Here is a 23,929-nt window from a genome sequence, read left to right on the forward strand (position 1 = left end):
CTCCCTGCGTTCCACCGTCATGGGACCATCCAGTATTCCCACCGGGTAAGGAGTAAGCAGGCTGCTACGTTGAACCCCTTACCTCACTACAACTGGGCGGAAACGCAAGACAGCGACCCTGCCGTCCGACTGGTGAAGGAGATGCTGACTCGCCCGGAGGCTTGCCTTGAACCAGACGCTCCGGAGGAAGCCAAACAACTATGGGCAGAGAAGAGTCGACTGTTCCTTTACAAGGGGAAGTTGTGCCGCAGAATGGTTAACTCCCGGACGCATGAACTACTCTGGCAAGTAGTGGTGCCACGAAGAGACGCAGCCATGGTGATGGAGGCATACCACGACGGAGCTGGACACTTCGGGTGGAAGAAGCTGGAGTTCCTGCTGCGCGAGCGATTCCACTGGGTAGGCATGAGGGGAACCATTGAGAAGTGGTGCAGAGAGTGTGGCCCGTGCAACCTGAGAAGGAAGGACCGTGCCAGCCAGAAGACTCCCCTGCAGTCCATCGTCACCCGGCAACCGTTGGAACTGGTAGCCTTGGATCATGTAAAACTGACCCCAAGCAGAAGTGGCTACGTCTACGCGTTAACCATCGTGGATCATTACTCCCGGTTCTTGGTTGTCGTCCCCGTCAAGGACTTAACGGCTCAAACAGCAGCTAGAGCCTTCCAGCAGCACTTTTGCCGTCCACACGGGTACCCGGACCAAGTGCTGACGGACCAGGGACCTGCCTTTGAAGCGGAGGTCTTCCAGGAATTCTGCAATCTGTATGGCTGCCGGAAGATAAGGACGACACCCTACCATCCGCAAACTAATGGACTTTGTGAGAAAATGAACCAGGTGGTAATGGATCTTTTAAAAACGTTGCCCCTGGAAGAACGCAGTCTGTGGCCTGAGAAGTTGCCCGATCTGGTGGACCTATACAACCACATCCCGGTAGGTTCCACCAACTGTACCCCGGCTTACCTAATGAGGGCAAGACCTGGTAAGTTACCTGTTGACCTGGAAATGGGAGTCCTGACACCCGAGGACACTTCACCAGAAACAGACTGGGACACAGAGAGGCAGCAGCAGTACAGGAGAGCGTGGAGCGAAGTCTCTGTCAGGCTAGGGAAAGACAAGAGAAAACTTACAACCAGTATGCTCCCGCTGTTCCCCTGGTACCCGGAGAGCAGGTCTTGAAGAGGAAGAGACGGCTCCACAAGTTGGACGACCAGTGGGAAAAGGACCCGAACACCGTACTGCCCTCAAGCCACGAGAACCCGAAGGTTTGTACCATCAGTAAAGACGGAGGGGAAACCACAGCTATTGTATCCCGGGACCACCTGAAGAAGTGTCCCGAACAACTGAGGAACCCTGAAGAGGAACAAGAAGACCATCGACCCGTAGAGGAAAGGGAAGATATGGTTAGTACAGTGCTCGGGGACTTCCCTCGGTCTTGGACTCAAGTCAATGGTGCAGTTGTGGTACCCGTACTCACCTTCCTCCAACCAGCATCCCAAGCACCTATGGAGCAACAGGTAGAGCTGGAAGAACAGCCGGTCCAGGAGGCAGAAGACCCCACACCCGCAGACCAGGAGGATCAACCCTCTGCTTGCAGTGAGCCTGCCATATCCCTAGTGAGCCAAAGAGCCGGTAGACAGCTGCCCAGTTTACCCTTGACAGCTCCTACACCCTGTAGTTCAGGGCTAGGCAGTCAGCTCCGTAGGTCCACTAGGGCCACTAGAGGCCAGTTACCCGCACGGTGGAGGATTTGAAGTGTATAAATTGTTTTATTTATGTTTACCTGTGTATTGTTGCTTGTGTATAATTTTGTGTTTCTAGTTATTTGTAGGAGTCCTTGGCGGATTTACCGGGAATCCTTGTACATAGTTGGAGCGTAACCCAGGACGGACTAAAGACTGTTAAGGACTCGGGGCAGGACAAACCCCTACCTGGTTACGTCTCCCTGTTTTGGTGAAATGGACACCTTGCTTTTCTTCAAAGACTGCACCCGGTAACGGACATGCCGTAACCATCTTTATATGTTTTTCTTAATGTATTGTTATTGTTATACCTTGTTATGTTTTTCTAAAAATATGTTTAGTCCCGGAGTACTAAATTTCACTAGGGGGGAATGTGACACCCCAGGGGTCTGGTTGCCACAGTGATAGAGATATTACGTCTGAGAGCAGGTGGGAGGTCTCTTGGTCAGGGATCCTATGCATGCCACACCTCCTGCCCAGTCCTGGGAGGGGAAGAACTTCCCCTATATAAACCCGGGGCTGAAGCAGGGTTAGGAGTCAAGGAGAGTAGAGACAAGAAACAGTCATAGGAAGAAACAGCAGGAGCTCAGTGGGAGCAATACTACTACGAGTCAGGGGCTGGCAGCTGCAGAGCTCGCCCTGACTGAGAGGCTTTCTTACCGGACCCGGCGTCCGAGGCTGTGGGGACTAACTCTTACCCAGCAGCAGAAGCCGACCGGCAGGGGATTTCAGGTCCTCAGGCCCAGAAACCCGAAGGCACGGTCACACGCGTGGGACCAGCACCGCCATCGTGGAGCGGAAGCCATTAGAAGGCCCCGAGTCACCGGCCATACGGGTGAGCACCACACGGTACACTCAGGGACGTGGGCTACTTATATCCGCTTCTAGCAAGGTAGCCAGAAGAGTACAGTCAGTTTGGGAGGCCTACAACTCCGCCTGGCCAGGGGAGATCCCATCTGCTCAAGGACTGACCAGGCCCCGTTCGCTAGCAAGTACTCCGGGAGGGTCTATCGTTGTTACCAGTAAAGACCCTGAATTACACCGCACCGTCTCTGAGTGGTTCCTGCTACCCCCATCTTCCACGTCGGCTGCCCTGAGGCCATACCCCTCCCGTTGGGGGTTATACTATCACGCTGCACAATTCTACACCGGCCTCAGCGGTCTGCCCTGCAGCGGCAGCTCCATAGCTGCAAATCAACGGGTGGCGTAGTCGACACTCAAATAACATCTATCAAGACTGCCACACACTGAGTTTGACTCCCTGGGCACGGACCGGGTCCCCGCCACTCAGAGACTACAACCCTCATCTGATCCGGTTCCGGGTAAGCCCCCGTGCGCGAGACGCTGCGCGACACAGCAGGCCCAGGGGCGCGTCACTTGCACCAATTAATATGAAGACAAAAGGCTTCTAATGAGTGCAGGAGTGGGAGGAATCAGACGCTGCTGTCTTCTGGCTCCTCTCTGTCACGGTAAACTTGTGACACCTTGCAAGCTTCAACACAATGTTCACAAGGTAGACAGCAGAGGTGGTCGGTCTCCTAGACAATGAGCTAACTCCTTTATGATGATAGAAGCCAGCATATCCTTGGCTTGCTGCTGGTACTTTTTCTGTGGGAATGAGCTCGTCTCCAACCAGCCTGGAATATTTCCAGTGAATTATGAATATGAATTATGATCAAATCCCACCAAGGACAACATCTGCAAATAGTTTGTATGTTCTCCCCTTGTTTGCGGGGGTTTCCCCCGGGTTCTCCGGTTTCCGTCTCAGTAAAAAAGCTATTTTGGCTGTCATTTCTCCCAGGAAGTCCTCTAATGCCGCTTGTTCCATAAGCAACGGCAGCTCATCCAACATCATCTCACACTTCTCGTTGCTGCTTAGTCAAACACAAAGATCTTTCTTTGCACCTTGAATTTCATGACTACAGAGTTGGGAAATGGCTTGATCTGCAATGCATTTTGAGAAATAACATGCATAAGCAAAGCCACGGTTTAGGCTACAGAAGGTCATCATTAAGCGAAACTCCTACAACTTTCCATTAGAAGAACCCTAATAGGGAGAGAGGGAAGAAAGACAAGTGCGGCGCTTCCTATGAGCGTAATACGTTTTTACCAACAGTAAAAAATTATTTTCGTTGTGGTTATGATCACCTTTAATCAGAAGGAAATGCATGTTGAAATTCTCAAGGAAACAATTCTTTGGGCACCTCTCCTCCATGTCTTGTATAGTCCAATAAGGTGTGCAGCTCACTTTGTAGAACTATGTACTGATCCTGATTAGGATCTACATAGGTAGTAAATTCTGAGTGAAAAAGAAACTCCAAACAAATGTGGTGCTAGTCACCTTAGGATTTCTTAAATACATCCAATTTCAGTGAAAAATCTGTTCCAAAAAATAAATTTAATTTCTCAAAGAAAAAATGTTAAAATACAGTACAACGCATTTCGGCTGCTATTTTTACAGTGCAGCCTTCATCAGGTAACAAAAAACATACAAAATACCATTTTCGTTTTCACTCAGAATCATACAGCTTTCCCACAGACTGAAAGAGGGGTATCAAGACTTTAAAGGGAGATAAGACTTGTTGACCTGTTCTCACCACGTAGATAACTGTCCATGTTCTCCTCCTCATCCTCCTCCTCCTCATTACCACCCAATCCGCATTGAGATGAGATGAGGCTGGGCTGTACACAGTACCTTGCTCCGCATGCAATGCCTCCTCTTTAAAGAAGTTGTCAACTACTTTTACATTGATGCCCTATCCGTAGGATAGCACATATAGATAATAGCCGCAATCAAATTCTTGGTTGCAAAGAGTGATAATTTTATTATAATATAACACCACACCTTAGAAAAAAGGTGCTTAGTAGCGATACATGACGTTTCGACCTGGATAGGCCTTTTTCAAAAACATCGCTAAAAGAGAGAATTAAGATACATTAACCACTTCGCGCCAGAGCCTGTTTTTGCCTTCGTGACCAGGCCAATTTTTTCAATTCTGACCACTGCCAGTTTATGAAGTAATTACCCTGGAACGCTTCAACGTATTCCCCTGATTCTGAGACTGTTTTTTCGTGACATATTGTACTTCATGATAGTGGTAAAATTTCTTCGATATCACTTGCGCTTATTTGTGAAAAAATCGGAAATTTGGCGAAAATTTTGAAAATTTTGCAATTTTCAAACTTTGAATTTTCATGCCCTTAAATCAGAGAGATATGTCACACAAAATAGTTAATAAATAACATTTCCCACATGTCTACTTTACATCAGCACAATTTTGGAACCCAAATTTTTTTTTGTTAGTGAGCTATAAGGGTTAAAAGTTGACCAGCGATTTCTCATTTTTCCAACAAAATTTACAAAAACATTTTTTTAGGGACCACATCATATTTGAAGTCACTTTGAGGGGTCTTTATGACAGAAAATACCCAAAAGTGACACCATTCTAAAAACTGCACCCCTCAAGGTGCTCAAAACCACATTCAAGAACTTTATTAACCCTTCAGGTGCTTCACAGGAATTTTTGGAATGTGGAAGAAAAAAATTAACATTTAACTTTTTTCACAAAAATGTTACTTTAGACCCAATTTTTTTATTTTCACAGGGGTAACTTGAAAAAATGGACCCCAAATTTTTTTGTGCAATTTCTCTTGAGCGTGCTGATACCCCATATGTGAGGGATAACCACTGTTTGGGCGCACGGCAGGGTTCGGAAGGGAAGGAGCGCCATTAGACTTTTTGAATGTAAAATTTGTCTGAATAATTAGCGGACGCCATGTTGCGTTTGGAGAGCTCCTGATGTGCCTAAACAGTGGAAACCCCCCACAAGTGACACCATTTTGGAAACTAGACCCCTTATGGAACTTATCTAGATGTGTGGTGAGCACTTTGAACCCCAAGGTGCTTCACAGAAGTTTATAATATTGAGCTGTAAAAATAAAATTTTCACATTTTTCCCACAAAACCGTTTTTCATCCCTTAATTTTGCATTATCATAAGGGTAATAGGATAAATTGCACCATGAAATTTGTTATGCAATTTCTCCTGAACACGCTGATACCCCATATGTGGAGGCAAATTACTGTTTGGGCACATGGCAGGGTTTAAAAGGGAAGGAGCGCCATTTGACTTTTTGAATGTAAAATTTGTTTGAATAATTAGCGGACGCCATGTCACATTTGGGGAGCCCCTAATGTGCCTAAACAGTGGAAACCCCCCACAAGTGCCACCATTTTGGAAACTATACCCCTTAGGGAACTTATCTAGATGTGTGGTGAGCACCTTGCACCCCCAGCTGCTTCACAGAAGTTTATAATATTGAGCCGTAAAAATAAAATTTTCACATTTTTCCCATAAAAAATGTTTTTCATTCCCTAATTTTGCATTATCATAAGGGTAACAGGATAAATTGCACCATGAAATTTGTTGTACAATTTCTCCTGAGTACGCCGATACCCCATATGTGGGGGAAAACCACTGCTTTGGTGTACGGCAGCGTTCGGAAGAGAAAGAAGCGCTATGTTGGCTGGGATAGGCAGCAGACACCATGTCACATTTGAAGAGTCGCTGACATGCCAAAACAGCAGAAACCCCCACAAGTGACCCCATTTTGTAAACTACACCTCTCAAGGAATTCATCTAGGGAAGTAGTGAGCATTTTTTAATTTTTAAATTTATACCATTGGGCAGTGAAAAAAGCATAATTATATTTTTACCACAAAAAAATGTTTTACCCTCAGATTTTACATTTTCACACAGGGCAATGGGTAAAAATGGTGCCGAAATGTGTCACACAATTTCTTCTAAAAGTGTCAATACCCCATATGTGGCTGTATCGTACCACTACGGTGAGATTTGAGGGGGAAGGAGCGCTATTTGACAATTGGAGAACAAATTATTGTAGAATAGGCATTTGGATTTGGGAGCACAAAATTTTCTGAATTTCTTTTGGGGGGCAAGGACCATTTTGCTTTTCCAGAGCCTTTCTGCTACCAGTAACTTGGAAGTCCCTTATATTTTTAACAGATGATGGACCTGAGTGGGGACTAGCTTTTTTTGAGGACTGAGTTGAAGCTTTTATTGGGAACATTTTACGTAACATTTATCCGGCGCTCTAGGCTGAGCACTTACATCGGGGTTTCCATCTAATTTTCCAAGTGATGTAATTCAGATGAAACCCCTGCAGGATCCATTCACTGTAATGAGGCAGCAGAGTTACTCTGGACTCCGTCTGGCCTCTGTTTAGTGGTGTCCTTTTTTTCAGAAGTGCACAAAACTGTGGCCAACCGCACTTTTATGCACGCCTAAAACAAATGACACCGTGGGATCCCAGGCTAGACGGCATCCACAGTGGCCTATATCTGCCTCATTACAGGGAATCTTCCATCATGGGTTCTGGCTGAATCACGTATTTCAGAGATTTACACGGAAACTCTGGTGTAAGTGCTCAGCGCAGAGCACAGGATAAATGTGAGCAGAACCTTACTGGGATCTTTGGGAGACATAATAAACAAATCAGTAGCAGGTGAATAATATTTGTTTTATTTATTTTTTATGCCGTTCCTAGTGTGATATAACTGATTAGATTACTTTATTCTTCGGGTCGGTGCGATTACAGAGATACCAGATTTATATCGGGTTTTTATGACTGACAGCTGTCACACACTAAAATACGCTTTTTTTGCAAAATCTAGTTTTTGCATCACCATATTTTGAGAGCTATAATTTTTCCATATTTCGGCCGATAGAGTCATGTGACGGCTTGTTTTTTGCGGGACGAGTTGAAATTTTTATTGGAACCATTTTTGGGCACGTGACATTTTTTGATCGCTTTCTATTCCGTTTTTTGGGAGGTAAAGTTAACAAAAACAAACACTTCAGGAAATGTTTTTTGAGTTTTTTTTTATGCCGTTCTGCGTGTGGTAAAAGTGATCAGGCAGCGTTATTCTTCGGGTCAGTACGTTTACAGCGATACTACACTTACTGTATTTTTTTTATGTTTTGGCGCTTTTACACAATAAAACAATTTTATAGAAAAAAAAATATTTTTTTTGCATTGCTTTATTCTGAGCGCTATAACTTTTTTATTTTTTGGCTGATGGAGCTGTATGGCGGCTTTTTTTTGCGGAACAAGATGACGTTTTCAGTGGTACCATTTTTATTTCTATTCTGCTTTTTGATCGCATTTTTTTCCACTTTTTGTTTGGCGATATGATGAAAAAGCATATTTTTTTGCTCCGTTTTTTATTTATTTTTATTACGGTGTGCACAGAAGGAGTTAATTAGTGTGACAGTTTTATAGCTCGGGTTGTTTCGGACGCGGCGATACCAAATATGTGTACTTTTTTTGGTTTTGTAATAATTTACGGATTTATTGGTTTAATATTTTATTTATTTATTTTTATTTATTTTGTGATTTTTTTTTTTAATAGTTTAAAAACTTTTTTTTTATTTTTTTTTACATTTTTACTTAGTCCCTGTATGGGACATTAATTTTTATTTTTCTGATCACTGATCTCATGTAATGTAATACACATATATTACATTATATGAGATCTTCACTGACTGTTTCAGTCAGAGTCTCCTGTCTGACTTCAGCTACATACAGGCTGAAGTCAGACAGGAAGGACACCATATATGGCAGAGCTGGAGACGGTCATGTGACCTCCAGCTGCCATAGCAACCCCAGGTCCTCAAACGAAACGGAGGTCTTCGGAGCTAAGTGGACGACCCCCTCTCTTCCTGCTGTCTCCTATATGCCGCGATCACTATAGATCACAGCATATAGAAGACAGCAAAGGGTTAACATCACTGGGACCTGATCTAATCAGGTCCCGATGATGTAACCTGTCAGAGCTAACGCTCTGCACCGGAATCGCAGTGCTTGCAGGACCCTGGGGGTCCTGAGCACTGCGAGACCACCCACCGTTTTTAAACGTCGGCACTGCACAGAGCCCGGCAAGCGCCGACGTTTATCTACAGTGGGCGGTCGGGAACCGGTTAATAGGGTGTCATAGAATTTAAAGAAAAGTTTTATAATTACATATATACAAATATACATAGTTACACCATTTGCAAGTAAATAATCATTTGAGAGTACACAGCCAAAAGCAAGTAGCAGTAGTAAAAGGGGTACCAGGGATAGGGGAAAGGGTAGGGGATCCCTATATGTCCCTAGATGAAATATATCACAATAGTAAAAATATGGGCACTCAATATCCAAACATACTAACCTATATACTGCATCCAAAGGGGATAAAGCTTAGTGGATAAATAGAAGCACTGGCTTGGAAAAGGCCTGGAGAAATAAGAAATCAGAAATATCTCGCTGTAAAAGCACCAGTGGGATCTATAGGAGGCTCAATAATGCAGGAGATGAGAGGTATCGTGTTGGAGTACCAGTAGGAACTATAGGAGGATCACTAGTATAAGAGATGGGAGGCAAAGACAAGTAGACTATACCTTGCTAGTGGTGTGGTAGTGTAAATTTGCGTTCCTGATGCTTCTCCGGTGTGTGGGAGGCATTGGTGGCAGTGGATTTTAAATATAGGTGCTGCTGAGGGCTTCCGGTGGAAGCACTATTGAAATGGAGGCTTGGAACGCAGGTAAGACTGAGCGGACCTAAAATGTAGGGGCTACAGGGCGGAACGGGTCTAAAAAGGAGTGGCTGTAGGGTGGACACCTTAATTCAAGCAAATTTTTCATGAAATTTGACTTACTTTGGATGAACGCACCAGTTCACCGATGACGACGCAGACCTTTGCCTACGACAGCGCCACCGCAAGTAGTATCATTTCCAAAATCACAAACTCCCGTGATTTCCTAAAAACACCAACCCAAGAGATACGATCAAAGGACTATGAATGTGAAAAGCGTAGACTGATGTCCTACGATTTACACGCAATTACCTTGGCGGAATACTATAAACAAAATCGTATCCCAAGGGGTTTGCAATGTCATCTTCGTCCTACCCTTTTTTCGGATAAACCGGAGTATTGTGACCGCTTCAAACAGATTTTGAATAAATGCTCTTTAGATATCATCTTACTAACTATTGATTCTCTCCATACAGCGATTAAGGAAATTGAACAATCTATCACTTCTATAGAACATCAGCTGATATCTATGGTCTCTACATCTGAGTGGGAGACGCTCAAAACCCGGATCGACAAAAGCATTGAGGAACATTGGGCTGTCCTACAAGAAAGGAAAAGAAATAAATTACAGCGTGACTGCCAAGATTATAATGAGGATAGGGTTTACAAGTGGCAGGATCAACCAACATGGCACATATCCTCTCGACAGAGAAGACAAGATTCTTTCAGCTCCGGAAGCGAGGGCTCAACTGGATCAAGAAACCAAAACAATTTTTTATTCAAACGACAGCCAAGAGGAGGCAATTCATACCAACCCGGAAGAGACCACCAGGCGGGGCAACAGGATTCACGATGGACCGTATGACCACCAGATCCCAGGTAATAACAGCAACAATGTGATTAACATTTCCTCTTACACATTAAGCCCTGTTGAACTCTCAGTACTTCAACGTGGACTCTCGTTTTGCCCTACGCCTCCCCTTAACCATTTTACATTGGAACAGGACCTTCAACAATTTTTCTGCAATCTACGATTGAAGACACATCTCGGTATGCAATCCGAAATTTTACCAAACAGAGCTCCTACATTTGGGGGAGTCCCTGTTCCAGGTCTAACCATCACAAAGTTGGGTCTCCGTACCCCTAGTACATTTAATCCATCCCATACTTACCACGCTGTTGAGTCCTACATTGAACTAGTACAAAGGGATACAAACAGTTTTCTATTACAACAAGCTAGAGGCCTAAAGGCCCCGTCACACTTAGCGACGCTGCAACGATCCCGACAACGATACGACCTGTCAGGGATCGTTGCTGCGTCGCTATGTGGTCGCTGGTGAGCTGTCAAACGGGCAGGCTCACCAACAATCAGGGGAGCAGCGACATCGTGGAAAGAATCTTTCCACGATGTCCTGCTCCGGTTACCAGCCTGCTGAAGCAGGAGCAGGCTGGTAGCCATGATAAACATCGGGTTACTAGGGGCACATGCGCACCTAGTAACCCGTTGTTTATCATGGTTACCACTCTGCTACGGTGAGCGGGAGGTTACCGCTCACTTTAGCAGGCTCGTAACCATGATAAACAACGAGTTACTAGGTGCACATGTGCCCCTAGTAACCCGATGTTTATCATGGTTACCAGCCTGATCGCTGCTCCCACTGGTCACACACAGCGATGTGTGCTGACCAGCGGGAGGGCAACGACCAAAAAATGGTCCAGGACACTTTGCAGCGATCAGCGACCTCACAGCAGGGGCCTGATCGCTGCAAAGTGTCACACATAGCGACATCGCTGGTGAGGTCGCTGTTGCGTCACCAAAACCGTGACACAGCAGCGATCTCGCTATGTGAGATGGGGGCTTTAAACCCACTGTGAACATGAGCCAACTAGACAAACAAGCAATTTTGTCACTTAAAAATAACAAATCAATTATCATCAAACCAGCTGATAAAGGGGGTTCCATTGCTGTTATGGATTACACTGATTATCTTCAGGATATCACAAGACAACTTTCAGATCAGGATACTTAGAAAAAAATTCCACATGATCCTGTATTTAGGATCAGTAAGAGAATTGCACAAATTACAGCGAAATATCTTGCCCTACATACAATAGACCAGAAGACAGTAAATTTCCTTAATAATCCACATCCGGTTACACCAGTTTTTTATACATTACCTAAAATTCATAAATCATTAATAAATCCACCGGGCCGTTCTATTGTTGCATCAACCTATTCCGTCCTTTCCCCTTTATCTGTTTTTCTTGAAAAAATCATAACCCCCTTAGTCAAAACAACGCGCTCATTTGTCCTTGATACAAACAGTTTCATCAAAAGCATAGGTAATTTAACGGGGACCACCGCAGAGATTCTACTTGTCACTCTGGACGTCAAAAACTTATACACCTCGATTGACCATGAACTAGGCCTTAAAGCAGTGAATCTAATGTTATCATCTTCAAATTACAGTGAGAATAGTAAACAACTATGCATGGAACTTCTCTCCGTAGTTCTCTAGGAGAACTACTTCTTGAGTGGAGATCAATTCTTCCTACAAATAAGAGGAACAGCAATGGGCTCGAATGTAGCCCCGGGCTACGCCAATTGTTACATGGATGCGTTTGAACATGAATTTGTATATACCAATAACCTCTTTCAAAATTACATCATCTCATGGATCAGATATATAGACGATGTGTTCTGTCTCTGGAAAGGCCCTCCTGAAACATTGGAGTCTTTTGTCATGTACCTCAATTCTATTCGTGGAGAGTTACAGTTTACATTCAATTACAATGACAACAAAATTCTATTTCTTAACACTTGGGTAATAAAAAGTCTCAACGGCACTCTATATACCGACCTCTACACTAAACCAACTGATTGTAATAACTTGCTCCATTCCACAAGTTGCCATCCCAAATCAATAAAGAATAGCCTCCCAAGATCACAATTCTAGAGAGTGTCAAGAATAGTCTCCGATGCAAATGTTCTAACAATGCGTCTAGAGGAAATGTCCAGCAAATTTTCAAAATGAAATTACCCAGACCATATCCTCAGGCGAGAAATCAACAAAACTGTGTCTGAATTGGGTCACATATACCCTAAACGGAACTTGGATAGGATTCCCTTTGTGCATACCTATCATCATACTGTACCAAAGATACATAATATTATCAGGAAACATTGTCCTTTACTCACTAAATCCTACCCTCAGATTGCAGCTTTCTCTGAGCCAGCTCCCATGTGTGCCCGTAGACCAAAAAACATATAAGATTCATTAGTTCGTGCAGACATAGGCTGTCAAATCAAACAGTCAACACAAACCTTCCTAGGACCAAGGAGAACAGGCACATTCCCTTGCCTTGGTTGTGCGGCTTGCTCCAATGTGATCAAAACAAGTGAGGTAATCCATCCACATACGGGCAAAAGGTTTCCTATTAAGGGTTTTTACACTTGCGATACTAACTTCGCTGTGTATATTATCAAATGCCCTTGTGGTTTACTCTACATAGAAGAGACAATCCAACATGTACAGGACAGGATCGCAAGCCACAAGTCGACAATTAGATGTGGCAAAAATTGGCTTCCTCTCCCTCATCACTTCACAGAAGCAAAACATACAGTTTCGCAGTTTGGATTTCAGGTAATGGAGTAAGTGTACAGACCAAGACGAGGTGGCGATCACTCTAAATTGCTTAGCGAAAGAGAGGCATATTGGATACACACCCTCCAGACACTTACACCACGAGGACTCAACAGGGAATTGAATATTAGATATTAATGTGATCTTTATTGATGTCTTAGTATTAAAATTTTTTATCTCTTTTTCCCTCTTCTTCCCTTCCTGTTCCTTCCCTCAAACCCATTGAGTACAGGGTAAGTAATGGCACTATAGTCTAACCTTATTTTTTTCTTTTCTTATTTTTTCTTTATTTTTTCTTTATTTTTTTTCTTTATATAGTTTTTGCCTTATTTTTTCCTTACTTGTTCTTTATTTTTTCTTTATCTTTTCTTTATTTTTTCCTTATTTGTTCCTTATTTTTCCTTATTTTTTCCTCTATTTTTTCCTTTATTTTTTTCCTTTATTTTTCCCTTTTTTTATTTTTTTTATTTTTCCTTTTTCCCTTAAGAATATTTTTTTTTACATTTTTTCCATCATTATTCGTATATTAAACATTATCCATTCTATAGATTACTCTCCCCAGTTTGTATCTGGAGCATGATTCCTTTTGGTGTTATAAGGTATTGTCCTTTTCTCCCTATACCCTATTATAATAGGTATTCACTGCTGCAAAGTTGTGCAAGTGCCCCTTTCTTCTCTCTGCACTCTATGGCTTGAATTAAGGTGTCCACCCTACAGCCACTCCATTTTAGACCTGTTCTGCCCCGTAGCCCGTATATTTTAGGTTCGCTCAGTCTTCCCTGCGTTCCAAGCCTCCATTTCAATAGCGCTTTCACCAGAAGCCCTCAGCAATGCCTATAATTAAGATCCACTGCCACCAATGCCTCCCACACACCGGAGAAGCATCAGGAAAGCAAATTTACACTACCACACCACTAGCAAGTAGTGTTGAGCCACCCCCGTAGTGTTCGAGTTCGGTTCGGTTCGTTGAACACCCGTGTGTTCGCCGAACTGTTCGTCGAACTGTTCGTCAAACACCTTCGAACACCGTTAAAACCAATGGCAGGCAAACAAAAACACATAGAAACACATAGAAAACACCTTCAAAGGTGTCCAAAAGCTGACAAACTGCTCAAAAGACACAACTAACACATGGAAAAGTGACAAGTACATATAGTCATGCGAAAAGAAAAGAGGTGGAGGAGTAAAAGGAGGGGGAGACACAGATATAGGCATGTCATGCCCTTCTAAAATCCAAAAAGTGAGAAGCCGACACGTTCAGTCCGCTCCTGCCCGTGCCACCTCCGTGTCGCCGGGTTTGTGCCAGAGCCGCGGTGAACCCTGACGGCCAGCCCCCCTCTCCCAATACTGGTGCCTGTCCGCTGGTGGGTCGAGCGAGCCCCCCTGTGGTGGAGGCAGCTCTAAGCTTTTTAATTTAAATTGTCTCTCTAATTTGAATGAATACACTTTAAATCCATTTACAAGGATCTATTGGAGGGCAAGTCTCATGCCAGCAGCCGCGTAATTCCAGCTCCAGTAGCGTCCTCTAAAGCTGCTGCAGTTAAAAAGCTTTTATAAGGATCGAGCTCAGCTGTCCACCGCAAGGCATCCTACTGCCAGTCCCAGCCCCTATGCCTTGGGGTGCCTCCTGATGCTCTTCACTGAGTATCCCGTGGTCCCGAAGCATTTCCTTTGAAAAAATTAAGTGTCCAAACTACAGGTGGTGTAGCTTGCTTAACAGCCGGGATAATCCGCTGACTAGCAGACACTGCTACTAGGCACAAAGTATTTCCTGGGCTAGATGCAGTTAAAAAATTGTAATTAGATACTCTCGTTGGATGCTGAGAAAGCATTCCATAGAGTCTCCTGGCACGCCATATATGATTCTCTTAAAAAGCTTGGGGTAGGGGTCTAGGGGACCCTTTTATAGCCAAAATCACGGCCCTGTATCGCAATACGTCACCTAGGCTGAAGATAAATGGAACTGTAGCACCCTGAGGGCTCGGTTGCTACAGAGGTATTGCACCTCACCCAGACGTGTGATATCTCACTCTCAGGTAAGGATGTAGTGTGGATCAGGACCCGACACCTGCATGCATTACACCACATTGCCGTGGGGCAGGGCGACCAATATGCCCCTGAGATGGGCACGACAGTCCCTGTCCCTGGCTGGAGTGGGGGGAGGGAACACTGAGGAAGGGGAACCCTGTAGTGCAGGAGCAGGGAGGAAGCAGTTCCTGGGTGCATTGAGAAGGGAGTATAAAAGGTGGGCACCATCTTAGTTCAGTGCAGAGAAGTCTGAGCAGAAGTGGCAGGGATCAGGGGCTCTGCATGAGCTCTGCTCCGGAGGCGGGCCTAGTAACAGAGGCCCAGGCCTGGAAGAGGGAGAAGGAAGGAAGAGGAGCGGAGAAGGCTCCAGGAACGAGGAACGAAGGGATCCCAGGGGTGCGGACGGGCGAGTCGCCACCGCACGCCCGAATCCACCTGCGTGGAGGGGTCAGGCCAAAGGGGGAGACCGGTCCCCGAAACTAGTGGAGGCAGGAAACTACCCTCAGCTAGAAACAGGAGGCTGTGACATTTTATGTGGCGCAGCCCCTCGCTACACCCGCTAGGAAGGCACCACATAGGGTCAGGGAAACTGGCGCCAAGTTTACCAAGAGGAGGCCCGAGGCAGCCGGACAGAAGGGTTGGTAAGAAAGGCCAGACAAAGGACACACAAAGGGGGTCCTGTGAAGCGCTCCAAAGTTATCTGGGAGTTGTCTGAGCCCCTCACCTGGTGAGCACAGTACGACGTGGGCAGCCGTTACCTGCAGACGTGGTCTGGATAATAAGAACTGTGAGTAAAGGCCCTGGACTGCATCACTGACTCCGTGTCGTTACTGCTGCTGCCCTGCACCATCACCCCCATCCTCCGCATACACTGCCCTGAGGCTATACTCCTCCCGTGGGGAGTTATGCTACGCTCTGCTGCACCCACAACACCAGCCTCAGCGGTCTGCCCTGGAGCGGCAGTTCACTCTGACCGCAATCCACGGGTGGCGTAGTCGGACATTTAAACATCAAAACCACATAAATAGTTCCGCCACTGGTTTGACCGCCCTGAGCCACGGAACCGGGTCGCCGCCACGGAGACTACAACCACCAGCATCCACCAAAAAGGGTCCGGCTCCGGGTGTCCCAAGGCCCAGGGGGCGCGTCAGAACATTTTCATCATCTTTCACAATCACCAATGGGACAAGGCAGGGATGTTCTCTGTCCCCTCTCTTATACATCCTAGTGACGGAGCACCTGCTCTCATCAATTCGTCATAACCCCAATATTAGGTGGATTGAGGTGGGAGGCACCGAGTACAAGTGCTCTCTATTTGCTGATGATGTCCTAGTATATATCACTCAATCACATATATCCATCCATGCTGTTATGGCTGAAATAGATCACTTTGTTACATGGTCAAATTTTAAAATCAATGCAGCGAAGTCTGAGGCCCTCGATGTCTCCCTCCCCAAATCCATATAGGATTCCATCCAGTCCAACTTTCCCTTTGCCTGGCCCTCACAGGGTATCAAATACTTAGGAATTCCTATTCATAGAGACCTCTCCCATCTATGTTATCTTAATTTTGGGCCCTTTATTGAACAACTCCATACAGACCACGGTTGGCAAGTTAGAACTGTAAGATTCACTACGTGAACCACTGGTGTTTTGTGGAAAAGCACATGTACACTGTGTTCCAAATTATTATGCAAAAAGTGTTTAGGAGTGATAAGGGAAGAATTTGTTTGTTTGTCAGTTAAACTCATTGATGGTGATGTGTGTCAGGGCTCTTTATATCACTGTAAGCAATTGCAGACACCTGTGCTAATTAGTTTGGCAGGTGTGTCCAATGAAAGGCAAGACTACTTAAGAAGGCTGTCTCACATTATTAAGCAGCCTACATTTTCTGCCAAAATGGGAAAGAAAAAGGATGTGTCGGCTGCTGAGAAGCAACAAATTGTGGAGTGTTTAGGTCAAGGCATGACTACAATCAACATTGTGCGATGATCAGGATGAAGTGTCTTGGCAATCAAGAAGTATGTAGCTGATCACAGTACACACGTGTGCGTGCTGATAAGGGCAAATTGAGGACTCTTTCCTACAGGCAATTATGTCAGGTTAAAAGAGCAGCGGCAAAAAAGCCTTGTCATAGCAGCAGACAAGTTTTTGAAGCTGCTGGTGCCTCCAACGTCCCCCGAACAACAAGATGCAGGGTCCTTCAGAGGTTTGCAGCTGTGCATACGCCATCCTGTCGACCTCCTCTATCCACTTCACACAAGCAGAAACCATCTCATGCTGCACATAAAACATCTGCATCTCTGGCTGATATGGGCATAAAAGGGGACAAACTTATGGTGTGACCCCCATGCTCCCCTGACCTGTACCCCATTCAGAACCTTTGGAGCATCATTAAAAGGAGTGTCTATGATGGCGGGAGGCAGTTCACATCTAAGCAACAGCTCTGGGAGGGTATTCTGTCCTCATGCAAAACAATTGAAGCAGAAACCATCCAAAACCTGACAAATTCAATGGACGAGAGAGTTCAGAAGCTCCTTTCGAACAAGGGGTCCTATGTGAAAATGTAACATCACCTAGAATAAAGTTTTGAGTTGAAAACTGTTTGATTTCAGTTTCTAACAACCTGCTAATGCTTATAATTTCAAAAATGACCATTTTTTTGGTCTTTATTAAAATGAAAAGGTTGATCGAAAAGTTTGGGGGATCTAAGAGTGTGGCAACCCAGTAGTCATGATTACTTCGAATTCTGACAATATGAGGGTCATGCTGCAGGTAGTGCAGCAAGAAGGCACTTATGTGTCTTGCGCATCTCGGAGCCCCAAAATTATTTTCCGGGCTAGATGCAGCTAAAAATTATTATTAATTTTAAATCTGGTGAAGCTTTAGTATAGATGGCCTAATAGGATCAGTGCTGCACACTGCTACAAAGCCCAAATTATTTTCCAGTCAAGATACAGATAAACATGATTAGTAATTTTAAATCTGGTGGAGCTTATTATAGATGGCCTAATAGAATCAGTGCTGCACACTGCTACAAAGCCCAAATTATTTTCCAGATAAACATGATTAGTAATTTGAAAGCTTAAAACGGTTGGTAGGGTGATTTTAACCAATCATCAAGCTTTTACTCTCCCCAGGATGACACAGGGGTAGAAAAGTCGTTTCGGATCCATGATTTGTTCATCTTTATGAACGTGAGTCTGTCTACATTATCAGTGGAGAGCCGCATGCGCTTATCTGTCAGAACACCACCAGCAGCGCTGAACACACGTTCAGACAGAACGCTGGCTGCGGGGCATGACAAGATCTCCAAGGCGTAAGTGGCTAGCTCCGGCCATTTATCCAGATTGGAAGCCCAAAAAGAGCAAGGGTCCAGTGACACAGTCATGGCTTCAATGTTTACTTGGAGATACTCCTGTACCATCGTCTCTAGGCGTTGACCATGTGTCAGACTTCTTGTCTCCTGTGGCCTTGCAAAGGATGGGCTAAAAAAGTGGTGAAATGATTCCGCAAAATTGATGTTACCAGCAGATACTGTGGTTCTGTTACGGTTTGAGTGCTGAACACTTGACGGTCCCACCGTTGGCAAGTTGGAACTGTGAGATTCACTACGTGCACCACTGGTATTTTGTGGAAAAGCACATGTAAGATTCTGCAACTGTCTCTGCTGATACTTCTGCATGCGTGCATCCCTTTCTATGGCAGGAATAATTTCTGCAAATTTACTTTTGTACCGGGGATCTAACAGTGTGGCAACCCAGTAGTCAGGATTATTTCTAATTCTCACAATTCGAGGGTCATGTTGCAGGTAGTGCAGCAAGAAGGCACTCATGTGTGTTGCGCATCCAGGAGCACCAAGTCCCTGTTGTGTTGGTGACGAGGTAACAATCATGCTTCCTTCCTCTGTCCTCTCCCCCCAACCTCGCACAACAGAAATGTGATCAAGGTCTCCCTCATCTGATGAGTCTTCCATCAGTTCGTCCTTCACTTCTTCCTGGGCTCCTGCACCTTCCTCACTAGTTTGGCTGCTACCATGCACCCTGGTAAAACCATCTCCCCCACCCTCACATGCCTGCCGCCTTGGTGCTGCCGACCGTCTGGACCTTGCAGATGTTAGCCCTTCCGCATACAACTCCTCCTCCTCTACTTCCTCCACCTCCTCTTGTGCCACCACCTGACTCCGAATTCTGTTTAACATGTGCTCCAGCATGTAAATCACCGGAATAGTCATGCTGATAATGGCATCGTCAGCACTAAACATCTTCGTCGCCATTTCAAAACTGTGCAGAAGGGTGCATAGGTCCCTGATCTGAGACCACTCCTCCAGCGTGATTTGCCCCACCTCTGGATCTCGTTGGCCCAGGCTATACGTCAGAACGTATTGCACCAGGGCTTGTCGGTGCTGCCACAGTCGCTGCAACATGTGCAGAGTTGAATTCCACCGGGTAGGCACATCGTATTTTAGCCGGTGAAGTGGCAGGCCCAACGACTTCTGTAGAGATGTAAGTCGCTGAGCTGCGGGATGCGAATGGCGGAAGTGAGCACACAGCGACCGTGCCCTCTGCAGAAGGCCATCTAGTCTGGGATAGTGGGCTAAAAATTGCTGGACAACCAGGTTCAACACGTGAGCCATACAAGGCACGTGTGTGACATTGCCCCGGCGAAGGGCCGCACCCAGGTTTGCAGCATTGTCGCACACGGCCTTCCCTGGTTTCAGGTCCAGTGGAGACAACCATTCATGAAATTGGTTCTCCAGAGCTGACCACAACTCCTCAGCTGTGTGACTCACATTTCCCAGACATTTCAATGTAAAAACCGCCTGATGATGTTGAGCCCTACTGCCAGCATAGTAAGGAGGTGTGCAGGATCCCTTCTGCGCAGTTAGAAAGCTTGTGGCATGACCAGACAGGCTTTGGGTGCAGGTGGAAGACCGAGAGGAGGTTGAGGAGGCAGAAGCAGTGGAGGAACTTTGACATAAAGAGGATTGATGCACAACTCGTGGGGACGGCAAGACTTGGACAGCAGCCCCTTGTCCTGCTGTCACCATAGTTACCCAGTGCCCAGTCAGCGACATGTAACGCCCCTGTCCATGCCTACTCGTCCAAGTGTCTGTGGTGAAATGCACCCTGTCACACACAGAGTTTCTCAAAGAAGCGGTGATGTTGTGTGCGACATGCTGGTGGAGCGCAGGCACACCTTTCTTTGAGAAGTAGTGCCGACTGGGCATCTGGTACTGGGGCACTGCGACGGACATAAGGTCTCAAAAATCCTCTGTGTCCACCAGGCGGAAAGGCAGCATTTCTGTAGCCAAGAGGGCTGGCTATTGTGCTTAGACGGGGTTGATAAGGGTGTCCCCGGCAAACTGCCGGTCTGTGAGGAAGATACAGGCGGACATGTTAGGTTGCCTTGATCCAAAGGTGGTGCTATCGATGTCGGACAGCGCTCAACACCAGCTGGTGTTACCACCTCCAAAGAAAATGATGACCTGCCAATCACGCTGGCTGTTGCGGGTAAAGAGGTGGCAGGTCTGCACCCCAAAACAGGTGTGACTGCTGTGCCCCCAGTCACAGAGGATGAAGAGGCCGCGGATGCACAAGATATGGCAGACGGTGGTTGGCCCGGCCGGCTAGGCCGCATTGTAGCACACTGAGCTTCCCACTGCAACTTATGCTTCATGTCCATGTGCCGGTTCATGCATGAAGTACTCAAACTATGTATTTTTGGCCTCTACTTAGCTTTTGCTGACAAATGTTACAGATAACACGAGTTGGGTCATCTTTATCGATCTGAAAAAATGCCCAGGCTATGCAAGGCTTAGCACCCATGCGACCTGAAGAGCCACCACGACTTGTGGTGAGAGGCAGAGTTGTGTTTGAGGATGCAGTTGTTGACGTGCTTCCAGTACTACATCTCTGTCCAGGAAGGCGCAACCTGACCTCGTCGTCACTAGCATCTTCCTCCACCTCCTCTGCTGACCTCATCTCTTGGCTGACTGTGGGTTGACAGTAAGTGGGATCTCCAACCTCATCATCATCACCCTGCGCGTTATCACACCCGTCGTCCTCAGAGCCAACCTGTTCCTGCCCTGACAAAAAACTAAAGTTGTCGCTCCAATCAGGTATTTGAGTCTTATCATCGTCTTCCTCATTGTCTCCACCAACAGGAGTTACAGTTTGGGAATGAGGGTCTACATTATGGTCAGAACCTTCTGCGTCTGGTCCTGGATCCGACTCATAAAGATTCTGGGCATCAGTGCAGATCATTTCCTCGTCTGGATTCACAGAAGCGCTGGAGTCGACCTCTGATTCCCAGGCTATAGTATGAGTAAATGTAGCACCCTGAGGATTCGGCTGCTACAGGGGTATTACACCTCAAGCCAGAGGTGTGGTATTCCACTCCCGGGTAAGGATGGAGTGTGGAACTGAGCTAGTAGGCTGCATGCACTACATACATCCCATTTCCGGGGGACAGACCGATGGTACTCCCACCAGTATATGTGCAGGTACGACAGCGTCTGTCCCTGGCTGGAGTGGGAGGGGGGTGGAACATCCCAGTATATGTAGGGGCAGATAGGGGGAGTAGTCTGGGTAAAGATAGGAGCTCATTGGGTGCTGGTCACCTGAGTTCACACATAGAGGGAGTATATAAGGTGGGCACCATCTTAGATCAGGGTCAGTCTTCTGTAGAGAGTCAGTCAGTCCTGAGAGAGGTCCAGGAGCGCCTGTAGAGGAGAAGAGAAGGACCCAGAGGGGGAGAAGAAGGAACCCCAAGAACCCAGTATACAACCAGAAGGGTGAAGGGTTGGCACGCAAGGGAACCGGATCCCAAATTAGTGGAGGAGAGAAACAACCCTCAACTAAGAACCGGAGGCTGCGACATTACATGTGGAGCAGCCCCTCACCAAGTCCACTAAGAAGGCACACCGAGCATAGGGTCAGGGAAGCCAAAGAAGGTTCACCCAATAGGAGACCCGAGGGAGCCGGACATAAGTGGACCCCTGGTGGGAACGGCCAGTAGAGAGGACAGTCAGAAAGGGAGCTCAGGACCACGCTCCAGAATTGCTTGGGGGTTGGCCGAGTCCAGGACCTGGTGGACGCAGCACGGCTCGGGCGGTCACTCAAGGCCAGAGTGACCAACAGAACAGCAGTAAGTAAAAACCCTGAACTGCACAGCCCGACTCTGAGTCTTCTTACCATCCACACTGCACCACTACTACCACCATCCTCTACACCTGACCCCCTGAGGCTATACCCCTCCCGTTGGGGGTTATACTACCACAGCTGCACACACACCACCAGCCTCAGCGGACCCTGCTGCAGCGGCGGCCTTTTGACCGCAAATCAACGGGTGGCGTAGTCGACACTAAGAACAACTAATGACATCTGTAAAGACTGCCACACACTGAGTTTGACACCCTGGGCACGGACCGGGTCGCCGCCACTCGGAGACTACAACCCCCATCAGATCCGGCTCCGGGTAATCCCCAAACAGCACTGGCCCAGGGGGCGCATCATAAACAGCTCTGCAGACTCAACCATCTGTTCTACCTCATACTCAGACGGGCAGCTGGAGATTTGGGAGCTGTGAGGAAGCAAGTGCGATTGGGGTGACACCTTTGAGGACTGGAGTATTTGTGATGTTGAAGTTGATGTGGAGGAGAGCCCACTTAAAGGAGCACTTGATATCTGTTGAAGCACCTGCTGTTTTTGTGCCTCATCTGGAATTTGTAGCGATTGGCGTGGCCGTAAGAAAGGGATCTTATCACATTGTCCGCTAAAAGAAGTAGACATTTTAGTTTGGCTGGAAGATGGTCTTTCTTCTGCAGATGTTACTGTTGCTTTAACACCTACCCCACGGACACAACCTTTTTTCCCCTTCCCAACACGCCTATTCCCCTTTCCACCAGCAGCAGGCCTTTTTCCACTCATTTTGGTGGTTAACTAATTCACAACTCTGGAGTTGTTTGCACAAAAAAACTATGGATGGGAACCAAGCAGGGCTGAGTGGCCAAACTGTGGTACTAGGCCAAAACTATTGGCTGGGTTAGATGCAGAAAAAAATTATATTCAATTTGCAACCTGATGGAGGTCAGTATAGATGGACTAATAGAACAAGTCCCACACACAGCTAGAAGCCCAAATATTTTTTCAGAGGTAGATGTGTGGCACCCCAGGGGTCTGGTTTCCACAGTAACAGCAATGTTATGTCTGAGAGCAGGTGGGAGGTCTCTTGGTCAGGGATACTATGCATGCCACACCTCCTGCCCAGTCCTGGGAGGGGAAGAACTTCCCCTATATAAACCTAGGGCTGAGGCAGGGTTAGTGAGTAGAGAAGAAGTAGAGACAGAGAAGAGCAGCAGATATAGGAGAAGAATACCAGGAGCTCTGTGGGAGCAGTGCTATAAGGAGTCAGGGGCTGGCAGCTGCAGAGCTCGCCCTGACTGAGAAGCTATCACCGGACCCGGAGTCCGAGGCTGTGGGGACTAATCTTTACCCAGCAGCAGAAACCGTCCGGCAGGGGATTTCAGGTCCTCTGGCCAAGAAACCCGAAGGCACGGTCACACGCGTGGGACCAGCACTGCCGTCGTGGAGCGGACGCCACTAGAAGGCCCCGAGTCACCGGCCATACGGGTGAGCACCACACGGTACACTCAGGGACGTGGGCTACTTATACCCGCCTCTAGCAAGGTAGCCAGAAGAGTACAGTCAGTTTGGGAGGCCTACAACTCCGCCTGGCCAGGGGAGATCCCATCTGCTCAAGGACTGACCAGGCCCCGATCGCTAGCCAGTACTCCGGGAGGGTCTATCTTTATCACCAGTAAAGACCCTGAACTACACCGCATCGTCTCTGAGTGATTCCTGCTACCCCCATCATCCACGTCGGCTGCCCTGAGGCCATACCCCTCCCGTTGGGGGTGAT

The sequence above is a fragment of the Phyllobates terribilis genome, unplaced genomic scaffold, assembly GCF_046119375.1.
Source record: "Phyllobates terribilis strain yellow unplaced genomic scaffold, ASM4611937v1 Scaffold_12__6_contigs__length_324123572, whole genome shotgun sequence".
NCBI lineage: Eukaryota > Metazoa > Chordata > Amphibia > Anura > Dendrobatidae > Phyllobates > Phyllobates terribilis.